The sequence below is a fragment of the Hyla sarda genome, chromosome 1 (assembly GCF_029499605.1).
Source record: "Hyla sarda isolate aHylSar1 chromosome 1, aHylSar1.hap1, whole genome shotgun sequence".
NCBI lineage: Eukaryota > Metazoa > Chordata > Amphibia > Anura > Hylidae > Hyla > Hyla sarda.
Window position 1 is genome coordinate 385001207 of NC_079189.1, and position 12472 is coordinate 385013678.

Below are 12472 nucleotides of genomic sequence, written 5' to 3' on the forward strand. Positions count from 1 at the left end.
GGAACTGCAAGATGTGGTGTGGCATGCATGGACTGTTTGGCTTGCAAGCCGGACTGACACATTCACCAGGGGATGTAGAGCAGAGCTTGCGGAGTAAAGTAACGGATGTCCAATAAACTTGCAAGAGACTTGAAACAAAAACCCCATTCTTCACATAAAGAGATAGGTTAGGGTTATTTTAATGATCCTATATTTTTAGTGGACATATGACCAAGTATTTTAGAAATATATCCAGCTTTTTGGAAGTTCTGCAGTAACATATATTTCCCATAGACTTGTATGGGACTTAAAATAAAAACCCAGACCCTCGCAAATGGAGGTGGGTAAGGGTTAAATTACCTATCCAATGTTTGTTGTTGACATATAAGTAACATGTGTACCAAGTTTCATGTTAATATCTTTAGCCATTTGGAAGTGATGCTGGAACATATCTGCACACATACATACACACATTGAGTTATATAAATATATATAATATATATATATAAATCCAAAGAAGCAGCAGATTTACTTATTGGGATCCCAAACCAAGGCTCCTATACAGCGTGCACCAGCTACCTGAAGTACTATTTCGGTGTGCTGCTCTCCTGGGATATATATATATATATATATATATATATATATATATATATATATATATATATATATAGCTGTGTATGTATATGTGTGTGTGTGTGTATATATATATATATATATATATATATATATATATATATATTATTTTGGGACCAATATCCATTTAAGCTAAGAGCCTATATCTATGACAGGACACCACTACACATAGTCCCTGGACTCTTTTTTTGCCTGTATTTTTCCCACCATATGGTTTACCCCTGTACATGCTCCTCAACGTTCCTACTTCTTTTCAGTATATAGGGTGGACTAGGGACTACAGGTAAGATACCATTCATTAAAGTGGAAGGTTTGTTGTCCGAGTGCTACCTTTTATTGGCTAACTGAAAAGATAGTATGGAAAGCTTGGACGATACCTTTTTCTCATATATATATATATATATATATATATATATATATATATATACAATTCTTATATAGTATACCTTATCAAACAATTATGTATACAAATTAGGCACTAAAATTGTAATGTTCATATGCATAGTGCCCAATAACATTTAAGAAATAATTTTATTGAAAGACTGGAGGCTCATATCATGCATTTCTTTCTTTTCTGAAAATATACAGCAGCTAAACAGAGTTAATAAACCAAAAAATTGAAAAACTTTGTAGGTGAAATACAAACATGCTGTGCATAATGCTCAGCCAATCAGCAATATGGTAGGTTATTTAAGTCACTGCAATCTTCAAATATCCCTCATTCTTTGCTGCTCTGAAAAGTTAAGTCACAGTGTCACTGTTCCAATATTGTATTTCTCTGATAACATATTTTATACATTATATTATTTTTATTATCGCTATTATCACCTTTTTATTACTTCGTTATTATTCCATTAATATTAGTTCTGCGCCATAACAGCCATATATATACTTCTTCATGTTTTTCCACCATGTAACATATGCTTTACCTGGACTGACCCTGCCAGTTTATCCTGCGACGTTATACCATATCTGTATATATATATCACACGGCAGCGTCTCCTCACAGTATAGCAGTGTTTCTGTGAGCTCCGTGCATTCCGCTTCTCTCAGTATCTATCTTTGGTCCTCAACACCTCTCCTACTTCCCAGCTTCTATTTAGCCTCCCTCACTACAGCAGTGGTGTATTTCTACATTCTCCACAGTTCTCTACTCAGGTATTACAGAGATTCCAATTCCTGTATTACCTCATATTCATTATTGCTCATACTAAATAAATAATATTAATTAGACATGTGCAATTCGTTTCGGACATAATTCTTTTTTTTCTGAATTGTGTATATTTCGTACATTCGGATTGATCCGACTGTACGAAATATTTACATCTGAATGAATCCGAACTCTGAACAAAACGAATTGTACATGCCTACGAAACTGTGAAAAAGGAATTTTATTTTTGTTAAAACAAAATTAGTTTTCATTTAGAAGCAAGGGACCATTATCGGGAGCGGGTGCACGGAAAAGAAGAGACCCGCGGAGATCAGAACATTAAGACAGGTAAGATAATGTATAATTCTATGTGATTCATTAATACATGATGTAATGTTGAATGAATGAATAAATGTATGTATGAATGAATGAATGAATGATTGATGTGTTTGATCGATGTGTTTGATTGTTGGGTGATTTATGTATAACATGTCATGTCACTTGCGCTAACACTGTTTCTGTTACTGTTACCAGGGGGGCCTCCAGCTGTTGCAAAACTACAACACCCACCCAGCATGCCCTGACAGCCAAAGGCTGGAGATCCACTGGTTCATTTGCAAAGATGCGCAAAGCTATTTTTCATCTTTCATTTTTAAATTTCCCTCTATCTTTTCTAAACTGATATGTTAATGAAATAAATATTAATTGCCGTGGATAATTGTCGTTTAGAATGTTGGGACCCCAAACGTTCTAAACGGCACTGCGTACGGGCAGAGGTGGAAACCTGATTCTTACCAAGAGTCTTGTAATGACACTTCTTCAGACGAAAATTTCTCTGACATTGATGATCCATCTTGTATGGATGAGGAATCTGAGGACAATGATGTCAGCTTTCAAGATGCTGAAAATACTGCTAATTCTATCCTGGATAGTAACAGGACTCCTTTCTTCCATCCCTCTCAAATAAAACACCCCAGGTTAGGGGATTCGATTCTGAATCCTCAAGAATCTAAATTTTATAGCATTTTGGTCAAAAAGGGGATTGGATAAGGCAGAAAGAAAAAAATTAAAGGCAGAATGCCTATGTCTTTCTCTATCTTCCAATATAGACATTACCCCCAGAAATTGATTCCATCCTCATTAGATATCTCCTGAACCTCATAAGGACGCAGGGCGTAGATGTACACCCTGCGCCCGGTCCCGGTATATTATGCGGGGTCATGCCGTGACCCTGCATCATACCGGGTCGGTCCCGGTGGCTCCTGATAGCTGGGACCCTGGGCTAATAGCGAGCAGCACTAATCGTTGTGCCGCGTGCTCTTAACCCTTTAGATGCTTCCTCCGTCATGTCCGATCGGCGACTGATTGCTCCAAGCCTGAGATCTGGGCTTGAGCAATCGACTGCCTATAACACTGATCAATGCCAAGCTATGGCTTTGCAGGTGAATTCGGGTGGAAGAAACAGACATCCACATATTGTATTTTGATCTAATTGCTTCTCAGCATGAATTAAAAAACTAACAGGTTGTTAGTATACATTTTGATCAAAAGGTACAAGCCCACTCGCCACGTCAAGGCCACCTATTTTGAGTGGGTCCCTAACGTCCCTAGCATAAAATGGTGTAGCACTGGGTGGCGACCACTGCTGCGACACCGGTGCCCACAGGGGGAACGACCCACTGGCAGAGTGGCCCCAATGCCACTCAAACCAGTCCATGGGTCGCACCTCCCCACAGACACGGCGCCACGGCAGTAACGGACGCCGCACAGCACCACACCAGAGTGAACAGGGTGTAAAAGCTCACTTACCATGCGCTCCCAGTCAGACTGGGAGGCTGCTAGGAAAGAAAAGGCCCTTGTGTAGCGAATACTTATATAGGATTGGGCTGAGGGGGTGGGGCAGAGTGCAGACACATGTTAAAAAAAAAAAAAGGAGGGGATAGAAAATACAATGTGAATTCAGGTAGAAGAAACAGACATGGTCGCACATCCACATTGTATTTTGATCGAATTGCTTCTCAGCATGAATTCAAAAACTAACAGGTTGTCAGTGTACATTTTGAACAACAGGTACAAGCCCACTTGCCACGTCAATACTGGTAATTCTATCCTGGATAGTATCGGGACTCATTTCTTCCGTCCCTCTCAAATAAAACACCCCAGGTTAGGAGAATCCTCAAGAATCTAAATTTTATAGCATTTTGGTTAAAAAAGAGATTGGATAAGGCAGAAAGAAAGAAATTAAAGGCAGAATGTCTACATCTATCTCTATCTTCCAATATAGCCATTACCCCCAGAAATTGATCCCATCCTCATTAGATATCTCCTTAACCTCATAAGGACACAGGGCATACCTGTACGCCTTGTGCCCGGTCCCGGTATATAATGCGGGGTCATGCCATGACCCTGCATCATACCGGGTCGGTCCCGGTGGCTCATGATAGCTGGGACCCTGGGCTAATAGCGTGCAGCACCGATCATTGTGCCGCGTGCTATTAACCCTTTAGATGCTGCCTCCGTCGTGTCCGATCGGCGCTTGATTGCTCCAAGCCTGAGATCTAGGCTTGTGCAATCGACTGTAATAACACTGATCAATGCAAAGCTATGGCTTTGCAGGGATCAGTGTAAAAGATCAGTGTGTGCACTGTTATAGCCCCTTATGGGAGCTATAACACTGCCAAAAAAAAGGTTAATAAAGGTCATTTAACCCCTTCCCTAATAAAAGTTTGAATCACCCCCCTTTTCCCATAAAAAAAAGTGTAAATAAAAATAAACATATGTGGTATCGCCGCATGCGGAAATGTCTGAATTATAAAAATATATAATTATTTAACCGCATGGTCAATGGCATACGCGAAAAAAATTTCCAAAGTCCAAAATAGCATATTTTTGGTCACTTTTTATATTATGAAAAAATGAATAAAAAGCGATCAAAAAGTCAATACAAAATGGTACCGATAAAATCTTCAGATCATACTGGCCCGTACACGGAAAAATAAAAAAGTTATAGGGGTCAGGAGATGAAAATCATAACTACATGCAGGAAAATTTATACGTTAAAAATTGTCTTCAGAAGTACGACAAAATCAAACCTATCTAAGTAGGGTATCAGTTTAACCGTATGGACCTACAGAATAAAGATAAGGTGTCATTTCTACCGAAAAATGTACTGCATAGAAACCGAAGCCCCCAAAAGTTACCAAATGGCATTTTTTCTTAAATTTTGTTGCACAATACATTTTTTCCCATTTCGCCATGGATATTTGGGTAAAATGACTGTCACTGCAAAGTAGAAAAAATAAGCCATCATATGGAATTTTAGGTGCAAAACTGAAAGCGTTAGGATTCTTAGAAGGGGATGAGGAAAAAAAATGAAAATGCTAAAACGGAAAAACCCTGCATCTTTAAGGGGTTAAGAGTAGAAAAAAAATCAAAAAGGGGCTTGACCGCTCTTTTAAATTATGCCAGGATAAGTTTTTGGATACTCGGCCCCCTTACCAAGATTTTAGATCTGGCTGAAGAATCTTCTTCTTCAGGTACTCCAGTGGACATCTCTGTCTTAAAAGGCTGGGCTCAAAGGGCAATGTGCCTTTTTGGTAATGCCAACACGGCATTTTTGGACAGAAAGAAGACTGACTATCCTGCTGAAATTGGATACCCAACTTTCTCATCTGGCATCTTCTGAAGCTACTCCCACCACCGATGGTCTTCTACTTGAAGAATCCTTAATTAAGGAGATCTTTAAATACGTAGGTCTCTTCTCTTCACTGGACAAGGCCTAAACATCCCCAGCGAAAGTCTTCCATCCTAAGGTTTTTGGCCGGGCTGGGAGAGGCAGAACTAGAACTCCCTTCAGAGGCTCCTACTCTTATAATCCCTCCTATCCTATCCCTACCTCCCAACCCACCCCTTCTTCCCTTACAGGGGCAGATCCTAGCGACCTAGAGGAAGAAGAGGATTTACCAGAACCAACCAGACTCCAGGTGAGTTTTCCTCTCACACTTTTTTCCCATCCACCATTAGGAGGACGGTTAAAACATTTTTTCCACAATTGGAAGATTCTTACCACGGATTCATGGATCCTAAATACGATAATGGGTTATCAAATAGAATTCCCATGCATTCCTTCTCAAACCCAGTTAACTCATCCTATCCAATTCTCTCTAACATATCAAAAATTAGTAGATCTAGAGATAAAAGATCTCATTTAAAAAAATGACATAATTCCAATAAATACATGTCAACCAGTTTTTCTGAGCTACATCTTTCTGGTAAAGAAAAAAGATGGAGGTTTTAGACCTGTAATCAATCTGAGAAATCTGAACAGATATATCATTTACCCCCACTTCAAAGCCTATTTAACCATTCCTATCCATCCAGAATCTCAACCACATCTGCAATTCCAATGGCACAGTCAAATTTGGCAATGTACTTGCCTTCCATTTGGCCCCTCTTCCGCTCCTTGGTGTTTCACCAAATTACTAAAACCAGTGATGGCTGTTTTACGTTCCCGGGGAGTCCGTCTGATAATATATCTAGATGATATTCTTATTATGGCACAATCCCTTTCTCTGATTCGACTACACACTCAATGGACATTATCTCTGCTATCAGACCTAGATTTCCTCATCAATACCGAGAAATCCATCCTTTCTCCTTCCAAAGAACTGGAATTCTTAGGTTTCGTTCTGAATACAGAATCAACCATTCTGAATCTCCATCTCAAGAAACCCCCTTTGATTCGGAAGGAAATACGCTCCATTCTCAACAAAGATCTAATCACCCTTCGCTCCATTTCCTGGATGATAGGTCTTCTCTCGGCTTCTTTTCAAGCCCTTTTTCCTGCTCCACTGCACTACAAAGCACTTCAGCGGTTAAAAAAAAACAACATTTACATCAAGGATTGTATTATTCCGACAAAATCAGAATTTCCCAGGCAGCCAAGGAAGAACTTCTTTGGTGGCTCCAGCATATTCTATCTTGGAATGGGAAAACCATTTTTTTCTCTTAGGATGGGGAGCTCAATGCGGACATCTTTCTACAGGAGGGAAATGGTCCACATCGGAATCCCATCTTCACATAAACTGTCTGGTTCTTCTCAGGATTTTTTGCTCTTGCTCTCATTGTTGCATACTTCTCCGTATGGACAATATTTCGGCTGTTCAGTATATCAACCGTCTGGGAAGGACAACATTGAAAACTCTAACCAACATTGCCAAAGACATTTGGCATTTTTTGCCTAGACAGAAATGTCACACTAAAGGCAGAATACTTGCCAGGTCTCTCCAATTTGGTAGCAGATTGGAATTCTCGCCATTTGATAGATTTAAGCAATTAGAGACTGGGCCCTCTCATCTTCCAACAGATCAACTCACTCTGGGGCCCTCTTTTCCTGGACTGCTTTGCCTCCAGACTGAAAACCCAACTTCCAAAATTCTTCAGTTGGCGTTCAGACCCAGATTCATCAGGGGTGGAAGCTTTTCTTCATCCATAGCCTCCGAGAGTCCTATGCGCCTTTCCTCCATTTTCTCTGATTCCCAGATTCCTATCCAAAGTCCTTATCCACAAATCTATGTTAGTCCTGATAACACCTTGATGGCCGACTCAGACATGGTTTCCCCAAATTTTGACCATGATGACAGATTTTCAGAGAATCATCCCATCTCATCCCCTACTCCTTCACGATCCCTTGGGGAACCATCATTCCTTAATTCTATTGAACCAACTCTATCTTTTAGCCTGGAAAATTTCAGGTCTTCAGAGACAATCTCTGGACTTTCCTTATTTAATAGAAATATCCTCTCAGATGCATTGGCCCCAGGTACCAAATCATCTTATCGATCAGCCTAGGAAATTTGGGTTCGTTGGTGCACTCCAAGAAATGTGGATCCCGTGCATTCCTCTATAGTTATTGAATTTTCCTGAATTTTCTTTCCAAAAATTTTGATTCGGGTAGGGCTTACCGTACTCTCAATGTCTATCGTTCAGCCATATCTTTTCATCATTCTCCTATTGATTCCATTCCTGTAGGAAGACACCCTCTCATTTGCAAACTTCTTAAAGGTATTTGTTTTAAAAGACCCCTTCAACCCAGGTATCATTCCACTTGGGATGTGAACATTCTTTTAGATCTCTTCTTATCTTGGGAGGATAACGATTCCTTATCTCTTAAGTTTCTTTCCCTCAAACTTATGGTACTTCTTTGTCTAATTTCTATCAAAAGAGTATCAGATGTTAAAGCAATAGATATTTCTCGAAGACAATACTTACCTAATGGAGTACAATTTTCTATCTTTAGAAGAACCAAAAAACGAATTTTCATTCTGTTTTTTACCCTGCTTTTCTGCACAATGATAAATTATGTGTAGTCCGTTGCCTTAAAACCGTTGTCCAAAACTCAACCTCTTCATCACACTTCTTCTTCTCAACTTCTCATTTCCTACTGTAAACCCCATCTTCCTGTTTCTTCCCCCACGCTGGCTAGATGGATCAAACAGTCTCTGTCTATGGCTGGCATTGATACTTCCATTTTTAATACTTATGCCACTAGAGGTGCAATTTCAACAAAAATACTTCAATCTGGAGGTTCTTTTGTCAGACATTCTCAAGACTGAAAATTGGACTTCTGACTCCACTTTTAACATTTCTATTTTAAACCTGACTCTCGTGTTTCTATGAACGTTTTCTAAGCTTTATTAATAATTACTTATATTAATTTTAACCTATTTGTATAAGCTTTGAACATGCAAATTGGAGATTTTCCTAGTCTAGATGACGACAAAAAAAATAGATTTTATTAAAGACAGTAGGCGAGTATTATCCCTCCCGAATACCCATCCCTATAATGATTTATATATATTTTTCTCCTAGCTGTTTAAATCGTTCCAGAACCTTCTGCATATTGGAAGACACCAAATTTTCCTCCCATTTCTAACGAGATTACTCTCCTCCATGTTGAAGTTCCTTATTCTTCATTGGACTACTATGTTTATATTGCAAGTTTTCCTTCGCTAACAAAGAAAGAGGGATATTTGAAGATTGCAGAGACTTATATAACCTACCATATTTCTGATTGGCTGAGCATTATGCACAGCATGTTTGTATTTCACCTACAAAGTTTTTTTAATTTTTTCGGTTCATTAACTGTTAAGCTGTTGTATATTATATACAGTAAAGAAAGAAATGCATGATACTTGCCTCCAGTCTTTAATAAAATCTATATTTTTCGTCATCTATACTAGGAAAATCTCCAATTAAAGCAGTCAATGCCTTTTTAAGTTGTTAGTTTTCTTTACTGTTTTGCTGTTTATGCCATTTCCCTATCTTAGTAATGCAGACTTGGTCATCTTTCAGACTTCATACTGGAGAGAACAATTTGATGTTTGGCTTATTCTATTTAGCATAGATACGCTGTAGTGGAATGCACTGAGTAGCGTTTGATGTCAGGTGCATATGGAAGCAAATACCATGTCTGCATTTTTAGGCCTGTATTTGACATATACGGCCTCCCCTCTTGAATATAATAAAAGTTTATTATATTTTCCTACATACAGGCGAGATTTATCAAGATTTGTGCAGAGGAAAAGTTGCTGGGTTGCCCAAAGAAACCAACCAGAGCTGCTCTTTCATTTTTAAAGAGGCCTGTGAAAAATGAAAGAAGAGATCTGATTAGTTGCTATGGGCAACCCAGCAACTTTTCCTCTGGACAGGTTTTTCTTGCTCTAAATTATTTCCATAATATAATTGCATTATTTCCATTTTAAAGGGCCCATAGACATCTTATGCCCTATCCAAAGGGCTGGGGACCCCCGTGATTTCCGTGCTGCACCCGGCATTCATTTAGAGCATCAGGTTCAGTGCCGGAGGCTCGTGACGTCATGGCCACTCCCCAATCGTGATGTCACAGCCACATCCCCTCAATGCAAGTCAATGGGAGGGGGTGTGACGGCCATAGACTTGTATTGAGGGGAAATGGCCGTGATGTCACGAGCGGGGCATGACCCCACATCTCCAGTCATCTGGCAATGAACAAAGTTCGCTCCATGCACCGGATATCTGGGGTGCCGCAGCCGAGATCGCGGGGGACCCCTGCGATCAGACATCTTATCCCCTATACTTTGGATAGGGGATAAGATGTCTAGGGGTGGAGTACCCCTTTATGGCATCTTGCTGACTAACTTTTTAATCGTTTAGCATTCTGCTTCATTGGCTCACATTCACAACAATTCTACTAATCATCTATTCAGCTTCACTTCTCATTTTGACTCCTGCTCTCACTATATATTGATCACATACAGCCCAAGAAGCTTTGTGCTGTTTTGTTTCCCATTGACAATTTTTTACATCTGTTTAATTGATTCTAAATTTTAAAAATTCTCCCCCTTTAAATTTGTTTCATGAAACCGTACAACAAAGCTAGTAAATTAATGTTAATGGAAGTGATCCCTGTTAGAAAATCGATGTATCTTGTTTTTTTTTTTTTGGAATTGCTTTAAATTGTATTTTGGAGATCAGCTGTTGAGATTACAGCGTGCAGCAGTGTAAGAGAACATTTCATGTCTAAATGTTGCTGGCTGTAGGTAATAATACAAGTTGCCAAGGGGCATTCAGGATGATATTTCTAACCTCATGCTCCACATTAAGCTTAATGGCATAGTAGAGAAAATGAAATTGAGTTTAAATGGAGCAAGATAAAACTGGTTTAGTTGTACACATGGTTGTGTATTTGAATCAAAGTTCAGTAGAAATAACAGATGTAACAGGACAAACATATGGCCCGACAATTAACTAGATGGTGGCTTGAAACTTTGTTAACACATAGGAACGTGTAGACATTCACTGGTGCATGAAAAGTGCTGTAGCGTTCCATTCACAGGTCTTTAACAACTCTAAAGGTTATTTTATTTATTTATTTGTTAAAACCTGATGGGAAATGCAATTCAGGATTCTATTCAAATAACCACAGTTCTAATGCATGAGTTCAGTGTAATAGTAGTGCCAAGAAAATGAACATGCCATGGATAAGTGAGTAAATGGCTCAACAGACACCAAGTGTACATGGAAGTCTTCTCCCAAAAAGAGGAGATTGCATTTGTAGATTGCTGTTTAAGGATTCTTTTCTTTTTCTCAAGTACAGTCCTGGCCAAAAGTTTTGAAACTGACAAAAATCTTGGTTTTCACAAAGTTTGCAGCTGTTTTCAGATTTAATTCAGGTGTTTCTATTGTATAATGAAGTACAATAAAAAGCATTTCGTCAGCACGCAATTCACCTTGGTATGCTGGATATCAGCTTCTGGGCCAAATCCTGACTGATGGCAAACTATTCTTGCCTAGCCAGTGCTTGGAGTTTATTTCAATTTCAGTGTGTTTGTTGCCTTCCCACTTTCAAACACTTTTGGCCATGAACAGAACATTTTTTATTTTTTTTTTATGGGGGAAGTTGCCGGGTTAGTCATACCTTTTTGGAGGAGATTCTAATTTGATAAAGTGATAATCTGATAATTCCTAGTCATGTTTCAAGGGTCAGATTAATGGGTCCGGTATTATGTTATAGGGTAGCTAACACCAATAGGTGGAACTAGAGAGAATGTTTTCTTTTTCCGTAGGAGAGTTAATTTGCATACCAGTTAATTGCACACCTTGTTTCTTAGAGAGTATTGCCGTCATCTAAAACTTTGCACTACACCCCCCAACCTCTCTGTTCAGAAGTAAACAATTTAGCCATATATCTGAAAAACTTAGAAATGTTATTTTTACAATTTGAGTCAATTTTCAATGTTCAATATCTTCCCATCCTATTTTTCATACAAATACACACCATTAAGAAGAATCTGTCAGCTGTATTTGCTGCTAAGAGCTACATACATCATTTAATAGCTATGTGTGTTGTTGTTTTAAGTCATGGATCACCAGATCATATGTTTCTGTACTGCAGAAGGCGACATTTTGTATTCAGACATTGAATGTCTAAAGTATGCATGGTGTTCCCATAATAACAGGTTACAAGCAGACAGTCCACTGATATTACATGAAGCACTTTATTTGGCGACCTGTGTACATTTTAACCCCTTAAGGACACATCCCATTTTGGCCTTAAAAGGGTACTCAGCTGTAAACATCTTATCCCTACCCAAAGGGTCCCTATCCCTATCCAAAGGGTCCTGTCGCTGGGGCACTTGTCAGGACACCAATAATTTATAAGTAGCCCTGCCAATTAGCACAGTGATATCAGGAAGATGCTAGGTGCCATTATAAGGGCTACATATGCTGGTTATATGAATTCCCTGGTTTTTAAGCAGTCTTTTTTCTACTTGATCTTTCATCTGGGCCATTAGTAAACAGTATAACTTCCCCACCTCACATTTTGTATTATTCATTACTGATACAATGAATGTATTTTGCTTATCTTGTACACTTTTACGTATTTACATGAAATGTGATTAATGATGACAACATCACTTGATATCACTTATTTTTTAAATATGCCCAAGCAGTTTAATTAGCACTTTACTTTGCTATTGATATTTATGCATATATAAAATCCACTTCAACGTATTGTACATATAATGAATAACAATTAATTGTCATTAAAGGGGTACTCCGGAGAACTAAACCCACAGCCCATCGTTCCTTCTCATCAACCTATTTAATTGTATAAATATAATTTATTATCTATATAGAGCAGGCCCCCCTCTTTGGTTGTCACTTACA

At 38.8% G+C, this 12472-nt stretch overlaps 1 long non-coding RNA gene across 1 annotated transcript; it reads left to right on the top strand.

Moving 5' to 3' along the window:
* The first annotated feature begins 1630 nt into the window (after window positions 1–1630).
* On the top strand, window positions 1631–8868 carry LOC130308029 (uncharacterized). Its single transcript, XR_008857103.1, has 3 exons — window positions 1631–1770; window positions 2039–2110; window positions 8633–8868. It is a non-coding gene; the product is annotated as an uncharacterized LOC130308029 (long non-coding RNA).
* The last annotated feature ends 3604 nt before the right edge of the window (window positions 8869–12472 follow it).